At 42.4% G+C, this 17,918-nt stretch overlaps 2 pseudogenes across 2 annotated transcripts in view; both read right to left on the bottom strand.

Moving 5' to 3' along the window:
- Nucleotides 1-600: 600 nt before the first annotated feature.
- Nucleotides 601-17,918, bottom strand: part of LOC144466987 (Ig lambda-1 chain C region pseudogene) — a 28,367-nt pseudogene continuing 11,049 nt past the window's right edge. The window contains exon 2 of the transcript XR_013493377.1: nucleotides 601-1,186. The product of XR_013493377.1 is annotated as an Ig lambda-1 chain C region pseudogene (transcript). The remainder of the gene's footprint in view (nucleotides 1,187-17,918) is intronic.
- Nucleotides 11,362-11,982, bottom strand: LOC144467009 (Ig kappa chain C region, B allele pseudogene; annotated as a pseudogene). The gene has a single exon (XR_013493393.1). The product of XR_013493393.1 is annotated as an Ig kappa chain C region, B allele pseudogene (transcript).

Here is a 17,918-nt window from a genome sequence, read left to right as displayed (position 1 = left end):
CAGTTTGACTGAAGTGAAAACGGCCTGCTGCAGGTGCAGAGGGTTGGTGAAGAGACTGTGATGAGGATAACTGGTCCAGTGAACACAACACAAGAGTCATCAAGCAGAACCACAATAAACCTAAATAAAACTGAAACAGACTCACAGACGCTCTTCCATATACAGTTTGAAACTTATATTCTTGTCACTTCATTCAGTCTCTTTATGAGGAAGCTGGGAAAGTTACATTCTGGTTGGACTCACTGATATCAAAACATATTTAACAGTGTCTCTACTGACAGCTGCACAAAACATTCATCTTATTTAGAAATATAAAATATGTTTCAACACCACATTACGTTGTGTTCACATTTACTGTTGTTTGATCACATATTTGAACCACAAATGTTTTTGAGGTTTTGTTGATGATAAAAAAAGTATTCTTTTTTATATCACTATATAATTTTGAGTTCCTTACAAATACAAAGACAAAATAATGATATTTATATTTCCATGATGAATCCAAAGCTTTTCATTTCCCACAGAGAGGAGTATCAGATGAAGTTATGAAAGCATTTCATTTCTTTCTGCTTTTCATGAGATTAAAGACCAAACACTTGATGAAGTTATTTATCAGTGAAAGCTTTATTAGCAAAAACATCAGTCATCAACATGACAGTTATGAAGCACACTCACATCTAGCTGCTGAGCTCCACACATTCCTCTCTAAGTTGTTGTTGTCCAACACTTTACAGCAGTGTTGTTCTCTGTCACACAAAGCTTTAGTTTCCTCTACAAACATTCAAACTCAGATTGATCAGAGCAGCAGGTGTGTTCCTCCTGCTCCCCCCACACACAGCTCCTGTCCTGGGCTTCAGCCAGTCCCTCTAGCCCTCACACTGGCTCCTGCGGAGGGACTGGATCTGGCTGTGGCCATGATGGAGGACCTTGCAGGAGTACAGCTCTCCTAACATCCAGCGCTCTTGGCTCAGGCTCAGGGTGCTGCTGCTGCTGTAGCGTCCGCTCTTCTCCTCCTCTGAGCTGCTCAGGACCCCCTCTGTCACCTCTGTACCGTCCACCTCCCAGCTCACCACGGCTCCCTGAGGAGAGTAGCCAGTCAGCAGGCAGGCCAGCGTGGCCGAGCCCCCAGAGAGCTGCTCAGAGGAGGGGGGAAGCAGAGAGACTGAGGGCCTGACCATGGGGCCAGCTGGAGGGGAGAGCAGAGACACACAAGGAGCAGATTAACTTCCACTGTAGGACAGACAGCTGAACATGACACAGTTATGATACATGACAGAGGTTAACACTGCTGTGGATCAGCTGTGTGCACCATACTGTGATCAGACAGAGGAGAGGAGCTGAGACATGACAGGAAATGAGGCTTTGACTAATAAAACTAAATTAGAAAACTTGATGTCATTTTGGCTTCGAAAGTAATAAATCTTCATCTGTGGCACTCATCAAAAATATCTACATCATAGACAATATATTGCAACAAGAATTATGTGTACATGGAATTTAAATCTTAACAACTTTGTATGATTTTCTTTTTCATCAGCTTTATAATGTGTGACAGTAAATAACTTTGTGGTGGAACAAAATGTAACATCTGTGTCCAGTTAAAGACTTTGTCATCTGTCTGTTTCACTTCCTTTTCACCACTTTAAACTAACGAACTGTGAACACAAACCACAGCTTAACTGTATGTACATATAAACTCAGTTATATGTTTAAACATCATATTAGATTTCATTTTAACAACTGTGTGAATGTAAAAATCTCAAAATAAGAAAACACATTAATTTACTGAGCAGTAAAATGTCCCTCAGACAAGTTGAGCAGCCACATTTGGTTTGACACAAGTTAAATTGAAAATAAAATAAGAAGAAATTCAAGTTTTGTGACGTAAATTTAACCATAAAATTATCTCTAAAACAACAAGAATATTTATCTTTGCAGATTTTTTTTCCAAACTGTGATATCAATCAAGCTCAATGAATCACACAAAATATATAAAAAATAAAATAATCATAAGAATTTCATAAATTATGGCATTTCTTGAGCAAAATTTGGTATCATATCTATTTGTAAAAATGATAAATCTCTGGTACTTACAGTGAACGATGAGTTTGGTTCCTCCACCAAAAGTGACCCACAGTGATACAAACTCATTAAGTGGCCATACAAAAACCTCCTGCACTGTGAACAAGCATCTATCCACTGAAAATACTCTCTGATTTTTATAATTACACAGAAATAATTCATTTTTAATGAATCTACAAAGCTTTTTTTATGACATGGAATGAAAATATTGTATAAATAAAGATTATTTCTTGAGTTTTTCTTTACTTTTCTACACCTGACAGAGAAATGATTACAGTCTGTTTGTAAAAAAAGTCATTTTTCTTCACAGTTTTATATCAGTTAATACATGGTCAAATACCCATGATGCATTTTAAATAATAATGATTTCAAACTAATATTAAAATGAATATAAACATATAATTTATCTCCATTAAACCCTGTGAGTAAATGAAAGGCAGACAAACAGACATATCATACCAAGCACAGTGAACACAAACTTGTCCTTAAATCCTCAACTGCACTTGTAATATAAATCTTTCCCTCTTTTCCATTAAGATGATAGATGGTGTAAATCCAAGCAGTATTCCTCCTGATTTTGTGTCCCACGTTGCCTTGAGTGTGTTGAGAGCAGAGAAATGATTTCCATAGAGAGGAGGCTTTGCATGGTCAGCTGATCCTCCAGTGAAGTGAGAAGGTTTATAGTCCTGTGAGTTCAACACTGCAGGACTCAGATGTGTCAGTCAACACAGCAGAAAGCACAAGCACCATGACTCTCATCACCATCCTCATCTGGACGCTGGCCTGCTGCTGTTTCACAGGTTCATTCACTCAGCAACATTTCAAACATGATGTGCTGCCTTTTCTCTCATTGATTTCTGCTGATAAATGAATGATTTGTTTTTGTCTGCAGGATGCAGCGCTCAGGTGACTGTGACTCAGCCTCCAGTGGTGACATTTACTCCAGGATCCACTGTCACTCTCACCTGTAAGACCAGCAGAGCTGTTTACAGAGATAGTGATGGAGATCACTGGCTGCACTGGTATCAACAGAAATCTGGACAGCCTCCAAAGCTCCTAATAAAATTTGTGAGCACACGTCATTCAGGAACACCAGCTCGGTTTAGTGGCAGTGGAAGCAGCTCTGACTTCACTTTGACCATCAATGGAGTTCAGACTGAAGATGCAGCAGTTTATTACTGTCAGAGTATTCATGTCATCAACAGTGTTGATGTGTTCACACAGTGATTTGTCGTGGTACAAAAACCTCCCTCAGTCAGACTGCAGAGACACTGAGCTGTTACAGCAGGAACCGACTGCAGCTGCTGAAGAGGAAGAGACTCTGACACAGACCACTGAACACAGAGCTGACAGTAACCTCACCAAGCACACACTACACACTAACACTGACATATTAATGAAAAAGATTCTTATAAATGTAATCACATTACATGATTCTCTTTTCACAATTATTGTCTAAAGTTGAGAGAAAGGTTGCCTGATCACGTACAACAACCTCTGTTGTTAATGTGTGTTTGTAAACCTGATATAATCATGTGATCTTTCCTTATCTTTATATATAATTTTAAGTCTATTATAAGTTCACAAACAATACTGACATTTATATTTACATAGTGACAGTGACATGATGGAATTAAATGTATTCAAACATATTTTGGACAAAAAGAAGAAGAATGTGATAAATCAGTTCAGGGAGGACCCAAATGCAGAGTAACAGGCAGCTTGGAGTTTTAACAAAAAGCAAGCTTTAATGCAGCTGATAAAAAACATCTAGACCAAGCAGGTAACTGAAAGTCCAAATGAAAGCAGAACCAAAACTAAACTGAAATCCAACTGGGATAATACGATGAACTCAGGTATAAAACTCCAAACAGAACACCAGGCAGGAAACAGAGCAGGGAAAGACACCAAGAACACAGGGATGAGCACAGGACAAACTGACAGGGAACAAAGGGAAACACACAGGTATATATGCCGCAGTTCCCCAAACTCTGGAATGAGCTCCCCCTCCAGGTTAGACTGGCAGATACCCTCCCTGTTTTTAAATCTCATTTAAAAAACCCACCTGTTTTCGTCGGCCTTCTCTGTCCCTGTATGAGAGTTGGCAGCCTTTTGTTGTCTTATTTTGTGTTTTCTTTTCTTGTGTTTTATTTACTGACTTTTGTATATTATATTTGATGTACAGCACTTTGGTCAACGCTGTTGTTTTTAAATGTGCTATATAAATAAATTTGTATTGTATTGTATTGTATTGTATTGTATTCGTTTGGCAATCCAGGCCAGTCATTCCTTGTCGGATTTATATGACCATATGACACGTCTGATCTGAAAGCGTTTCATTGCAACAGTCCGGAAAACATGGCAGCGCGCTATAAGTTTGTTTTTGTTTGCATGGTTGCTGAGCAACGGAGACTTTGCTGGTTCAAATGACTTTAGGCTACAACGGGCTTGCACAGACTTTTTTTCCAACAAAAATCAACAGTGGAAACAGAAATGCCATTGCAAAGTACTTGTATGCTTTTTACAACACAAACGCTTAATTAAACAGCATATACGAGGACAAATTGAGGACAAATAACTTTGTTTACCATTCACAATGTGCACAGCCATCTTTGTCGTGACGTCAATTCGACCGACTCGGTCTACCTGGACCTTGCCCGAGTTTGATGACGAGACCTCCGGGTAGAACGGATGTTCTTTTGTACCTTTTCGGACTGGAAACCGTATACCGGTTCCGGCTACCAATAGAATGCGGCAATATACACAGAAAACTAATGACAAGAAGGAGACACAGCTGGAGGAGGAGGACACGGGCAGAAGGAGGGAAATGAGGATTGGCTAACAACAAGGGTATGGAGGGAAACACTAGGATGGAGCAAACAAGACTAATACAGAACAGGTGTGAAGGGAAGACTGTTGGAACAGGGAAGGACTAACGAGACAGGTGTGACAGAAAACAGGCGGGAAAACACACAGAGACAGGAAGTAAAAGCAGACACGACACATGAGGAGAGAATCTACAAAATCAAACAGGAAGCAGATTAAACATGAATGATGAACATGAAACAAGGAACACAAACAGAAACCTCCAAAACAAAGTCCATAGGATCACAGAATATAAACAAAAACCCAGGATCATGACAAATGACATCATTTATTTTTCCATGAACACAAATTTCGGTGAAGCCATGAATTTGATTGACAAAATAAAACTCCTCTGACAGATTCTTATTCCTTTAAAAAATGCAGGTAATCCATAAAAAAAACTCTTAGTAGTAAAGATCCATTCATCCATTTTCATCTGCTTATCTGGGGCAGGGTCTTGGGGGCAGCAGGCTGAGTAAAGCACCCCAGATGCTTTCCAGCTCCTCCTGGAGGACCCCAAGGTGTTCCCAGGCCAGACAAAATATGTAATCCCTCCAGCATTTTCTGGGTCTGCCCAGGGGCCTCCAGTTGGACGATGTCCGAGCTCCTTACCCTATCTCTAAGGCTGAGCCCAGCCACCCCACAAAGGAAACTCATTTCCGCCGCTTGTATCTGCAATCTCATTATTCAGTCGCTACCCAGAGCTCATGACCATAGGTGAGGGTTGGGACGTAGATGGACCAGTAAATCAAAAGCCTCGCCTTCGGTCTCAGCTCCCTCTTCACCACGACAGACCAGCGCAGCGCCCGCATCACTGCAGAAGCCGCACCGACCCACTGATCCATCTCACGCTCCATTCTACCCTCACTCGTGAAGAAGACCCCGAGACACTTGAACTCCCTCGCTTGAGGCAGTAACTCTCCCCCAACCCGGAGAGGACAATACACCGGTTTCCGGCAGAGAACTATGGCCTCAGACTTGGAGGTGCTAACTCTCATTCCAACTGCTTCACACTTGGCTGCAAAACGCCCCAGTGCATGTTGGAAGTCACAGTGTGATGGAGCCAACAGAACCACATCATCTTTGAAAAGCAGAGATGCAATTCTGGGGTCCCCAAATCGGACCCCTTCCGACCCCCGGCTGTGCCTCGAGATCCTGTCCATTAAAATCACAAACAGGATCAGTGACAAGGGACAACCTTGGTGGAGGTGAACACCCACCGAGAACGTGTTTGACTTTACACCAAGTATGCGAACACAGCTCTCACTTTGGTCATACAGGGACCAGATGGCTCGTAGCAGCGAGCCTGGCACCCCATACTCGCGCAGTACCCCTCACAAGACCCCCCAAGGGGACGCGGTCATAAGCCTTCTTCAAGTCCACAAAGCACATATAGACTGGATGGCCAAACTCCCATGACCCCTCCAGCAGCCTCGCAAGGGTAAACAGCTGGTCCACTGTTCAAAAGCCAGGACGGAAAACGCATTGCTCCTCCTGAATCTGAGGTTCGACAATCAACGGTGTGATAGCCCAATAGTTGGGGCACACCCTCTGGTCCCCTTTTTTGAAGATGGGGACCACCACCCCGGTCTGCTACTCTGCGGGCAAAAGTAGTAAAGATAGGATGAGTTAAAACCTGAAGACAGAAAACTTCATTGGAGGAGATGACAAACAGATAACGTTTTCTAGCATGTAAGGAAGCCTGTAAGGCACTGCATTGTGTTTTCTCCACTGAAATGGTTCCTTGCAAACTGGGTAACAGCAGACGGCACATTATGATGTTTTATCTACTATAGGGGCATCCAAGTGGACCCTGACTTCCCCTGAGTCCTCCTAAAGCATATGGATGAACAAACTAATGCACATGATCATTTTAAGAGGAGGAAGAAGGAATATGCTAGGACAGGTTTTTTCAGGGACCCTTTTAAGTTTGTTAAAGGATTGTTCAGCCAGGAAAAGGGAGGGCAGCTTAAAGCAGAAAGGTTAGAGGTTGAAGAATATTTGAGAAACACGTATTCAGATTTGGAGAAGAATAGGATAGTAGGTTTCCCACCTGATATCCCTCCATTAGGAGGGATAGAGCATGAGATGGATGTCAGGCCACCTAGGTGGAAGGAAGTTCAGGAGGTGGTCAGGCGTGCAAAGGCTTCTTCGGCCCCAGGGCCTAATGGAGTCCCCTACCGGGTTTATAAAAGTGCGCCTGATACCCTTAAATTTTTGTGGAAACAGCTAAGAATAGTTTGGGAAAAACAAATTATACCAAGAGCATGGCGTAGGGCAGGGGGTGTCCTCATTCCTAAGGAGAAGGAGTCTGTGGACCTTAGCCAGTTCCGGATGATTTCTCTCTTGAATGTGGAGGGGAAGATTTTCTTTAGTGTAGTAGCGCAGAGACTAGCTAGCTACTTAGAAAGGAATAGCTTAATAGATACCATGGTGCAGAAGGCAGGAATACCAGGTTTTTCAGGGTGTTTAGAGCATACTAGCATGATCTGGCACCAGATTCAGGCAGCGAAGATTAACAAAAGGGACCTACATGTAATATTTTTAGATCTTGCAAATGCGTTTGGTTCAGTACCGCACAGCCTCATTTGGAGTGCGTTTGACTACTTCAGAGTGCCACAGGTAGTTGTTAACTTAGTGAAAGCATATTTTCAGGATATTAGGTTGTGTCTAAGTACAGCAGGTTTCACAACAGGTTGGCAGAGGCTAGAAATAGGCATCATGGCAGGGTGTACAATTTCTCCATTAGCATTTACTATGGCAATGGAAGTAATCATCAGGGCTTCTAAGTGGGTGGTAGGTGGGGAGAGACGGCAGAATGGGTTGCATCTTCCACCAGTTAGGGCTTACATGGATGACATGACACTGGTGACCACAACAATGCCATGTACAAAGAGGCTACTAGAGAAGGTAAATAAGAACCTCAAGTGGGCCAGCATGAAAATCAAGCCTAGTAAATCTAGAAGCATCTCGATATGTAGAGGGAAGTTAAGTGATAGAAAGTTTGTCATAGATGATGAGGACATCCCAACAATTAGGGAAAAGTCAGTAAAGAGCTTAGGTAGGTGGTACAATGTAGAGTTGAATGATAAGGAACAGGTGGTGAAATTTAGAAAAGATGTGGCTGAAGGATTGGATAGAATAGATAAATCAGAACTTCCAGGAAAGTTGAAGTTGTGGTGTTTGCAATTTGGGCTATATCCTAGGTTAATGTGGCCATTGTCAGTTCATGAAATTCCAATATCTGTTGTGGAGAGAATGGAAAGGTCGGTTAGCTCCTACATTAGGAAGTGGTTGGGCACTCCTAGGTGCCTAAGTAGTGTTGCATTGTATGGAAAAGGGATACTTCAGCTGCCAGTATCTAGTTTAACAGAGGAATTTAAATGTACCAAGGTCAGGACAGAGCTCTTGTTATCTGGGAGTAAGGACGTGGTAGTTAGGAGTGTGGTTCCAAATCCAACCAAGGGGAGGAAGTGGAACCCAAGATCGGCAGTTCAGGAGGCAGAGGCAGCTCTTAGACATGCAGAGATTGTAGGTAATGTTCAGTTTGGCCGGGGAGGCCTGGGGCTTGGCTCAGGTAAACCGGTATGGAATACAGCAGGCCTCAAAGATAAAAGAAAGCTGGTTGTAGAACAGATACGCAGACAGGAAGAGATAGTAAGGGGTGCAAAGGTAGTGGCCCAGGCTAAACAGGGACAGTGGTTGAATTGGGAAAGTGTAGAGAAGAGGAAGCTTAGTTGGAGGGACCTGTGGAGTATGGAGGAGAATCGTATTAGATTCCTGGTAGGGGCTACATACGATGTGTTACCAACCCCCCAGAACCTAAAACTGTGGGTAAATGAGGACCCATCATGCCCATTGTGTTCACGTACCGCAACTTTAAAGCATATTTTGTCAGGCTGTAAAGTTGGCTTGTCACAAGGCCGATATACATGGCGACATAATCAGGTGTTGAAATGTTTAGCTGCAGGCATCGAAGGGAAACGAAGACAGGTGAATTCAGAAGGTGTTAAGGATAGGGGCTTAGTAATTCAGTTTGTCCGTGAGGGAGAGAAATACAGAAGGGATAAGTTAGTGAGGAGGCAAGGGTGTGGCCGCCTAGAAGGTGCTTGTGATTGGGAAATGCAAGTAGATTTAGGGGGAAAGCTTGTTGTTCCTCAGGAAATAGTCTGTACCAGGCAGAGGCCTGACTTAGTGTTGTGGTCAGTGAGTCAACAGATAGTTTATTTCATTGAGCTGACAGTTCCTTGGGAAGACTCAGTGGAAGAAGCCTATGAAAGAAAAAAGCTTAGATATGCAGACTTAGGAGCAGAAGCTGAGCAGCGAGGATGGAAGACTAGGATTTGTCCAGTGGAAGTGGGGTGTAGGGGATTCATAGCAAGATCAACTGTCTCACTCCTGGGGGAACTCGGAGTGCGGGGACAGAATTTGAGGAAGATAGTGAGGGAAATGTCAGATGAAGCAATTAAATGCAGCCAGTTTATCTATTACGGAAGAAATAATGTCAGCTGGGGGCCAGCAGGGGGAACTACTAAGCAGGGCACATAACTCCTTGAGATCAGGTGGAGAGATCCACTTCCTGTCAGGAGAAATCCAGGAAGAGGAAGTATTTAAGTGTGGGAGTGGCCTATTGGAATCCATTTTGTTTGAGGCCATGCGGCAAGGTGAGTGTGCTTGCTGATCCTGTGAGTTCATTTATCTCCTTTAACTTTAGCTTACATTGTAGTTATGCTATGTAGCGTGTGAAATAGAGTATGGTGAATGTGCTAGTAAAGGTAGTATCAGCATTGCTTCTGCCTGGAGCTCGCATAAACGGAGCCTGGGCTTGGTTGAAGTTGGCAGTGCTGTTTGGGCTGAGAAAGCCATGTGTAAGTAAGAAGGAAATCCAGGAAGAGGAAGATTATTTAAGTGTGGGAGTGGCCTATTTGAATCCATTTTGTTTGAGACCATGCTGCAAAGTGAGTGTGTTTGCTGATCCTGTGAGTTCATTTATCTCCTTTAACTTTAGCTTACATTGTAGTTATGCTATGTAGCGTGTGAAATAGAGTATGGTGAATGTGCTAGTAAAGGTAGTATCAGCATTGCTTCTGCCTGGAGCTCGCATAAACGGAGCCTGGGCTTGGTTGAAGTTGGCAGTGTTGTTTGGGCTGAGATCACTGTCCAGCCTCCTGGAGGTGTCATTGTTGTGAGGGCTCGTCCTGGGGAGGTAGACTGTACAGCCTAACCCGGCGGGGGAGTGTGATAGCCTAACAAGGCTTCCTTCCCTGGGTCTACCTCCTCTGTGGTAGTATAGGTAAGGTAAAGGAGGTTGTTCGGTTAGTGTGGGGAGCAGTGAGACCTGGCATTAGGGGAGTGTCTCTGGGACGCCAGAGATCACTGTCTAGCCTCCTGGAGGTGTCGTGGGACTAACTAGACGAAACACCGGTGAAAGGAGGTTCCCACCCGATGACCCCAAAGACATGTTAGTTATCACTGCTCACGGGTCTGTGTAGTTAAGCCTTGCCATAATAGCTTATCGTAGGGCTTAGGAGGATTATTCACTGAGTGCTGATCCCTTTTTTTTTTTTATTAGAGCACAAACTTCTTGTGTTTATTTGAATTTAAAGACCTGAGGATCAAATACAAAATCAGTCTCATGTCAATTTAAAGTTGTTGTGAACCTGGACAGCCAGCAGAGGGCAGCCTGAATCTATTTATGAGCACAAAGACCTTTGAGAAACTTTTCAAAGACAGAAACAGCAGAGAGATGAGGAACAGAGAGTCAAAAGTTTCTCCATGTTCTTCATCAGTCCACAGGGAGATGTAGCCTCTACTGACTTTACTGAAGTGAAAACGGCCTGCTGCAGGTGCAGAGGGTTGGTGAAGAGACTGTGATGAGGATAACTGGTCCAGTGAACACAACACAAGAGTCATCATGCAGAACCACAATGAATGTAAATAAAACTGAAACAGACTCACAGACGCTCTTCCATATACAGTTTGAAACTTATATTCTTGTCACTTCATTCAGTCTCTTTATGAGGAAGCTGGGAAAGTTACATTCTGGTTGGACTCACTGATATCAAAACATATTTAACAGTGTCTCTACTGACAGCTGCACAAAACATTCATCTTATTTAGAAATATAAAATATGTTTCAACACCACATTACGTTGTGTTCACATTTACTGTTGTTTGATCACATATTTGAACCACAAATGTTTTTGAGGTTTTGTTGATGATAAAAAATGTATTCTTTTTTTATATCACTATATAATTTTGAGTTCCTTACAAATACAAAGACAAAATAATGATATTTATATTTACATGATGAATCCAAAGCTTTTCATTTCCCACAGAGAGGAGTATCAGATGAAGTTATGAAAGCATTTAATTTCTTTCTGCTCTTCATGAGATTAAAGACCAAAGACTTGATGAAGTTATTTATCAGTGAAAGCTTTATTAGCAAAAACATCAGTCATCAACATGACAGTTATGAAGCACACTCACATCTAGCTGCTGAGCTCCACACATTCCTCTCTAAGTTGTTGTTGTCCAACACTTTACAGCAGTGTTGTTCTCTGTCACACAAAGCTTTAGTTTCCTCTACAAACATTCAAACTCAGATTGATCAGAGCAGCAGGTGTGTTCCTCCTGCTCCCCCCACACACAGCTCCTGTCCTGGGCTTCAGCCAGTCCCTCTAGCCCTCACACTGGCTCCTGCGGAAGGACTGGATCTGGCTGTGGCCATGATGGAGGACCTTGCAGGAGTACAGCTCTCCTAACATCCAGCGCTCCTGGCTCAGGCTCAGGGTGCTGCTGCTGCTGTAGCGTCCGCTCTTCTCCTCCTCTGAGCTGCTCAGGACCCCCTCTGTCACCTCTGTACCGTCCACCTCCCAGCTCACCACGGCTTCCTGAGGAGAGTAGCCAGTCAGCAGGCAGGCCAGCGTGGGCGAGCCCCCAGAGAGCTGCTCAGAGGAGGGGGGAAAGCAGAGAGACTGAGGGCCTGACCATGGGGCCAGCTGGAGGGGAGAGCAGAGACACACAAGGAGCAGATTAACTTCCACTGTAGGACAGACAGCTGAACATGACACAGTTATGATACATGACAGAGGTTAACACTGCTGTGGATCAGCTGTGTGCACCATACTGTGATCAGACAGAGGAGAGGAGCTGAGACATGACAGGAAATGAGGCTTCGACTGATAAAACTAAATTAGAAAACTTGATGTCATTTTGGCTTCGAAAGTAATAAATCTTCATCTGTGGCACTCATCAAAAATATCTACATCATAGACAATATATTGCAACATTAATTATGTGTACATGGAATTTAAATCTTAACAACTTTGTATGATTTTCTTTTGTATCTGCTTTATAATGTGTGACAGTAAATAACTTTGTGGTGGAACAAAATGTAACATCTGTGTCCAGTTAAAGACTTTGTCATCTGTCTGTTTCACTTCCTTTTCACCACTTTAAACTAACGAACTGTGAACACAAACCACAGCTTAACTGTATGTACATATAAACTCAATTATATGTTTCAACATCATATTAGATTTCATTTTAACAACTGTGTGAATATAAAAATCCCAAAATAAGAAAACACATTAATTTACTGAGCAAAGATTATTTCTTGAGTTTTTCTTTACTTTTCTACACCTGACAGAGAAATGATTACAGTCTGTTTGTAAAAAAAGTCATTTTTCTTCACAGTGTTATATCAATTAATACATAGTCAAATACCCATGATGCATTTTAAATAATAATGATTTCAAACTAATATTAAAATGAATATTAACATATAATTTCTCTCCATTAAACCCTGTGAGTAAATGAAAGGCAGACAAACAGACATATCATAGCAAGCACAGTGAACACAAACTTGTCCTTAAATCCTCAACTGCACTTGTAATATAAATCTTTTCTTCTTTTCCATTAAGATGATAGATGGTGTAAATCCAAGCAGTATTCCTCCTGATTTTGTGTCCCACGTTGCCTTGAGTGTGTTGAGAGCAGAGAAATGATTTCCATAGAGAGGATGCTTTGCATGGTCAGCTGATCCTCCAGTGAAGTGAGAAGGTTTATAGTCCTGTGAGTTCAACACTGCAGGACTCAGATGTGTCAGTCAACACAGCAGAAAGCACAAGCACCATGACTCTCATCACCATCCTCATCTGGACGCTGGCCTGCTGCTGTTTCACAGGTTCATTCACTCAGCAACATTTCAAACATGATGTGCTGCCTTTTCTCTCATTGATTTCTGCTGATAAATGAATGATTTGTTTTTGTCTGCAGGATGCAGCGCTCAGGTGACTGTGACTCAGCCTCCAGTGGTGACATTTACTCCAGGATCCACTGTCACTCTCACCTGTAAGACCAGCCAAGCTGTTTACAGACACTCTAGTGTTGGAGATTATATGTTCTGGTATCGACGGAAACCTGGACAGCCTCCAAAGCTCCTAATGAGATTTGTGAGCACACGTGAATCAGGAACACCAGCTCGGTTTAGTGGCAGTGGAAGCAGCTCTGACTTCACTTTGACCATCAGTGGAGTTCAGACTGAAGATGCAGCAGTTTATTACTGTCAGAGTTACCACAGTGGTGGTGTGCTCACACAGTGATTTGTCGTCGTACAAAAACCTCCCTCAGTCAGACTGCAGAGACACTGAGCTGTTACAGCAGGAAGCGACTGCAGCTGCTGAAGAGGAAGAGACTCTGACACAGACCACTGAACACAGAGCTGACAGTAACCTCACCAAGCACACACTACATATTCACATTAATACACTGGCATATTTCAGATATTTTTATACACTTTCATTCTTTTCCCATTTGAAAAAGTTATGACAACTTACATTCCATGATGTTCATTTTCTACAGACAGTAGTTTTATTGAAATGTATGTAACCAAAAATCCAAACATACATAAGAAATACATCCAACATTTAACAGGCTACCTGTTTCCCTCTGCCTCCAGGCTGTGTGCTAAGCTAAGCTAACTGGCTACTGGCTTTAGCTTCATTTTTGTATACAATATGGCAGGGGTATTAAGTTTGATCAAGTATTTAAAGAATCAGTTTCGAACTGTTCTTTTGAGCTTTATCAGGTAACACAGAGTCTGCTGTCCAGAGTTTCTGAGGGGGTACTTGTTTAATCCTTGTTCTTGTTGGACTAAGAGTCTCATCCTACTCTCCAATGTGCTATGTGTGAGCTCAGTCCTGCGTGTTCTTTAATGAAGCAATAGGAGAAGATATTTGGTCTCAGTTAATGTAATTTATTAAGCAGTAAAGGAATAAAATTACAGAGCTCTGGGTCTCAACTTCACGTCCCTGACGAACAACAAAGGTGTGTCAGTTCACGAAGTCTGACCTTCTGTCCTTCCCCTGACCCAGTATATTTGAGCGTAACAGAGTGTCATTGTGCACGCAAGGCGTTGTCCTCTTCTCATTGGCAGTTCCACTTCCTCCTTCACCACACCACGCCCCTGCCTCCTGTTAATCTGACTCCTTCCTGCTGGCGGTGGGGGCGTGGTTCCTGTTTTGAAAGACAAGAGAACAACACAACTCCCTACACGTGCTGTACCTTACTATCTGTTCATCACTTTCTATTCTTTTTACCATATATGAAACTAATTATCTAAGCATTGCGGTATGTGCTCCTCAGAGGAGGCTTTGCATGGTCAGCTGATCCTCCAGTGAAGTGAGAAGGTTTATAGTCCTGTGAGTTCAACACTGCAGGACTCAGATGTGTCAGTCAACACAGCAGAAAGCACAAGCACCATGACTCTCATCACCATCCTCATCTGGACGCTGGCCTGCTGCTGTTTCACAGGTTCATTCACTCAGCAACATTTCAAACATGATGTGCTGCCTTTTCTCTCATTGATTTCTGCTGATAAATGAATGATTTGTTTTTGTCTGCAGGATGCAGCGCTCAGGTGACTGTGACTCAGCCTCCAGTGGTGACATCTGCTCCAGGATCCACTGTCACTCTCACCTGTAAGACCAGCAGAGCTGTTTTCAGAGATGGTAGTGGAGATGACTGGCTGCACTGGTATCAACAGAAATCTGGACAGCCTCCAAAGCTCCTAATAAAATATGTGAGCACACCTGAATCAGGAACACCAGCTCGGTTTAGTGGCAGTGGAAGCAGCTCTGACTTCACTTTGACCATCAGTGGAGTTCAGACTGAAGATGCAGCAGTTTATTACTGTAAGAGTTTCCATGTCATAAACAATGCTGATGTGTTCACACAGTGATTTATTGCTGTACAAAAACCTCCCTCAGTCAGACTGCAGAGACACTGAGCTGTTACAGCAGGAACCGACTGCAGCTGCTGAAGAGGAAGAGACTCTGACACAGACCACTGAACACAGAGCTGACAGTAACCTCACCAAGCACACACACTGCTAAACACACAAATACACTGGCATATCTCATATTTTTTCTTATACTTTTATTATTATCCCAGGTTGAACAGTTATGACAGCTCACATACCATGATGTTCATTTTCCACAGACAGTATAATTAAAATGTATGAAACCCAGAATCCAAATATACATTAACATGTTATTTTTACACTTGTAAAAGTGTACAGGCACCTGTTTCCCCCTGTTTCTGGTCTGTGTGCTAAGCTAACTGGCTAATGCCTTTAGCTTCCTCCTAACCATACAACATGACAGTGATATTGATCTTATCATTAAATCCTTATATAGAAATTGAGTACGAGTATTTCCTAAAAACATTTAACTACTCATTTAGCATTATTCGGTAAACATCAATGAACAGTGTAACATCTTTCCTCTAAGCTGCACACAACACACTCTAAGTCATAGCTCAACATTTTTATCATTGTTTCTTTTATCTTCCATTCTATCAACAGTGTTGTCATTTGAATTATCCTCTCAAAAAATACGATGTTATCACCAGACCAACCAGAAACACATTCATTTGGTGGCTGTCTTAAATGTTTTATGTAAAACAGACTTCAAGTCATTACTCAGGATTTTTATGCTTTATTTAAAAAAAGAGAGACATTTCGTGATGGACAAGGTAGAACACAAGTACAGCGGTGGTGATCTGTGGGCGGCATGGAGAGGCATTAAATCCATGTCCTCAGCCACTAACATCCAAGATGAAACCAACAGAACACCAATTAGAATAGAGGGATGCAATGAAGATCTGCCAAACGCTTTTAACCTCTTTCACTCGCAGTTTGAAAACCATGACCTCTCAGACAGTCTTTCCCTTCTTAAACAGGATATTACCTCTGACACTGACTGCAATGGTCATTAGTCAGGAGTGTGTAAATAACCTTCTGAAGAAGGTGAATGTAAGAAAGGCCTCTAGCCCAGATGAAATTTGTGGACACACATTAAAGTATTGTGCTGACCAACTTAGCAGTGTCCTCCACCACATCTTTCAGATGTCACTCAACTGCAGTCAAGTCCCTGACTGATGGAAATCCTCCATCATAATCCCTGTTCCAAAAAACTCATCCCCCAAACAACTCAATGATTTTAGACCAGTAGCACTCACATCACTGTGTATGAAGGTCTTTGAGAAAATTATGAAGAACATAATTCTTTCACATAGAGAGGGGAGAATTGACCCACTTCAGTTTGCCTACCAGGCAGGGAAAGGCGTAGAGGATGCCAAGCTTTTTATTCTTAACTGCCTCTATAGACACTTGGAAAAACCTCAAGCCCACGCCCGGCTCTTATTCGCTGACTTTTCCTCGGCTTTTAACTTGATGCAGCCGCATCTTTTACTTATGGTCTTATGGTTGTCAGACTTTTTAACTAAGAGAAAGCAGAGGGTCTCTGTAAATGGTTGTGTCTCAGACTCCTTAGCTCTGTCCACCGGTTCACCACAAGGGTGCGTCCTCTCCCCTTTACTCTTTATTTTATATACAGATGAATGCAGGAGTGCCAAGGAAGGCAGCTACCTAGTCAAATTCTCTGATGAAACTGTGCTTCTGTCTCTTCTTCAAGGATCTGAATCAGGACTTGGGGAGGCTCTTGTTGATTTTGTTTCATGGTGTGACAAAAACTACTTAGACTTGAATGTGTCCAAAACTAAGGAGCTTATAATTGATTTTAGACGCAACAAAAACCCAGCTGCAGATAGCTCCATCCATGGTAGAACTGTGGAAAGGGTACCTTCATATAAATATCTAGGCACCTTTTTTGATGAGAAGCTGCAATTTGATGTGAACACTGCAGACATTGTGAAGTGAGGGCAACAGAGAATTCACCTTCTCCGCAAACTGAACTCTTTTCTGTCAGTCCCGCTATTCTTTGTCGTTTTTATCAGTCTTTTATCGAGGGTCTCCTGTGTTTCTCCTTTATCTGCTGGTTCCCCAGCCTTACGCTGAGAGATAAAAACAGCTTGTACAGCATTGTTAAAACATGTTCCAAGACCACAGGGGTGAAACTTAGGGACTTGTCCAGCTTCTGTGACCAGCAAACTTTGAGGAAGACAAACAGCATTTTGTCTTCTAATGGTCATGTGCTTGCAGGTGAATTTTCTAAGTTGCCCTCAGGTCGCGGCTATGTCCCACCTGTCTGTAAGACTAACCGTTTTTTGAAATATTTTATTCCCTCCGCTATTCGTCTATTAAATTCTTTATAATGATTTTATTCCGTTTATGACATGTATTCCTCTGCATTCTATTTATTGTATTTATTCATGTATCTTATCTATCCTATTGTGTGTACTGTGTCTGTATAATGTATGCAAACTGTTCAAAGCAATTGCCCCTGGTGGGATTAATAACGTTGTCTGTATCTGTATCTGATGTTGCTGCGAGGTTTGAGGTCAGGTATTGGAGTGATCAGCTGAAACACTGAGGAGGCTCTGAACGAAACACACTGAGGTCAGATGGGTTCACATAACATTATCCTAAATGCAACACCGGGATCTGGATAATAAGATAAATGACATTTAAATAATGAAGAAGAACAAGGTCAATCAGAACTTGTGTC

This window comes from Epinephelus lanceolatus, chromosome 15, assembly GCF_041903045.1.
Source record: "Epinephelus lanceolatus isolate andai-2023 chromosome 15, ASM4190304v1, whole genome shotgun sequence".
NCBI classification, from domain to species: Eukaryota; Metazoa; Chordata; class Actinopteri; order Perciformes; family Serranidae; genus Epinephelus; species Epinephelus lanceolatus.
Note: the sequence above shows the minus strand (reverse complement) of the source record. Positions and strands in the feature narration are given on the sequence as shown.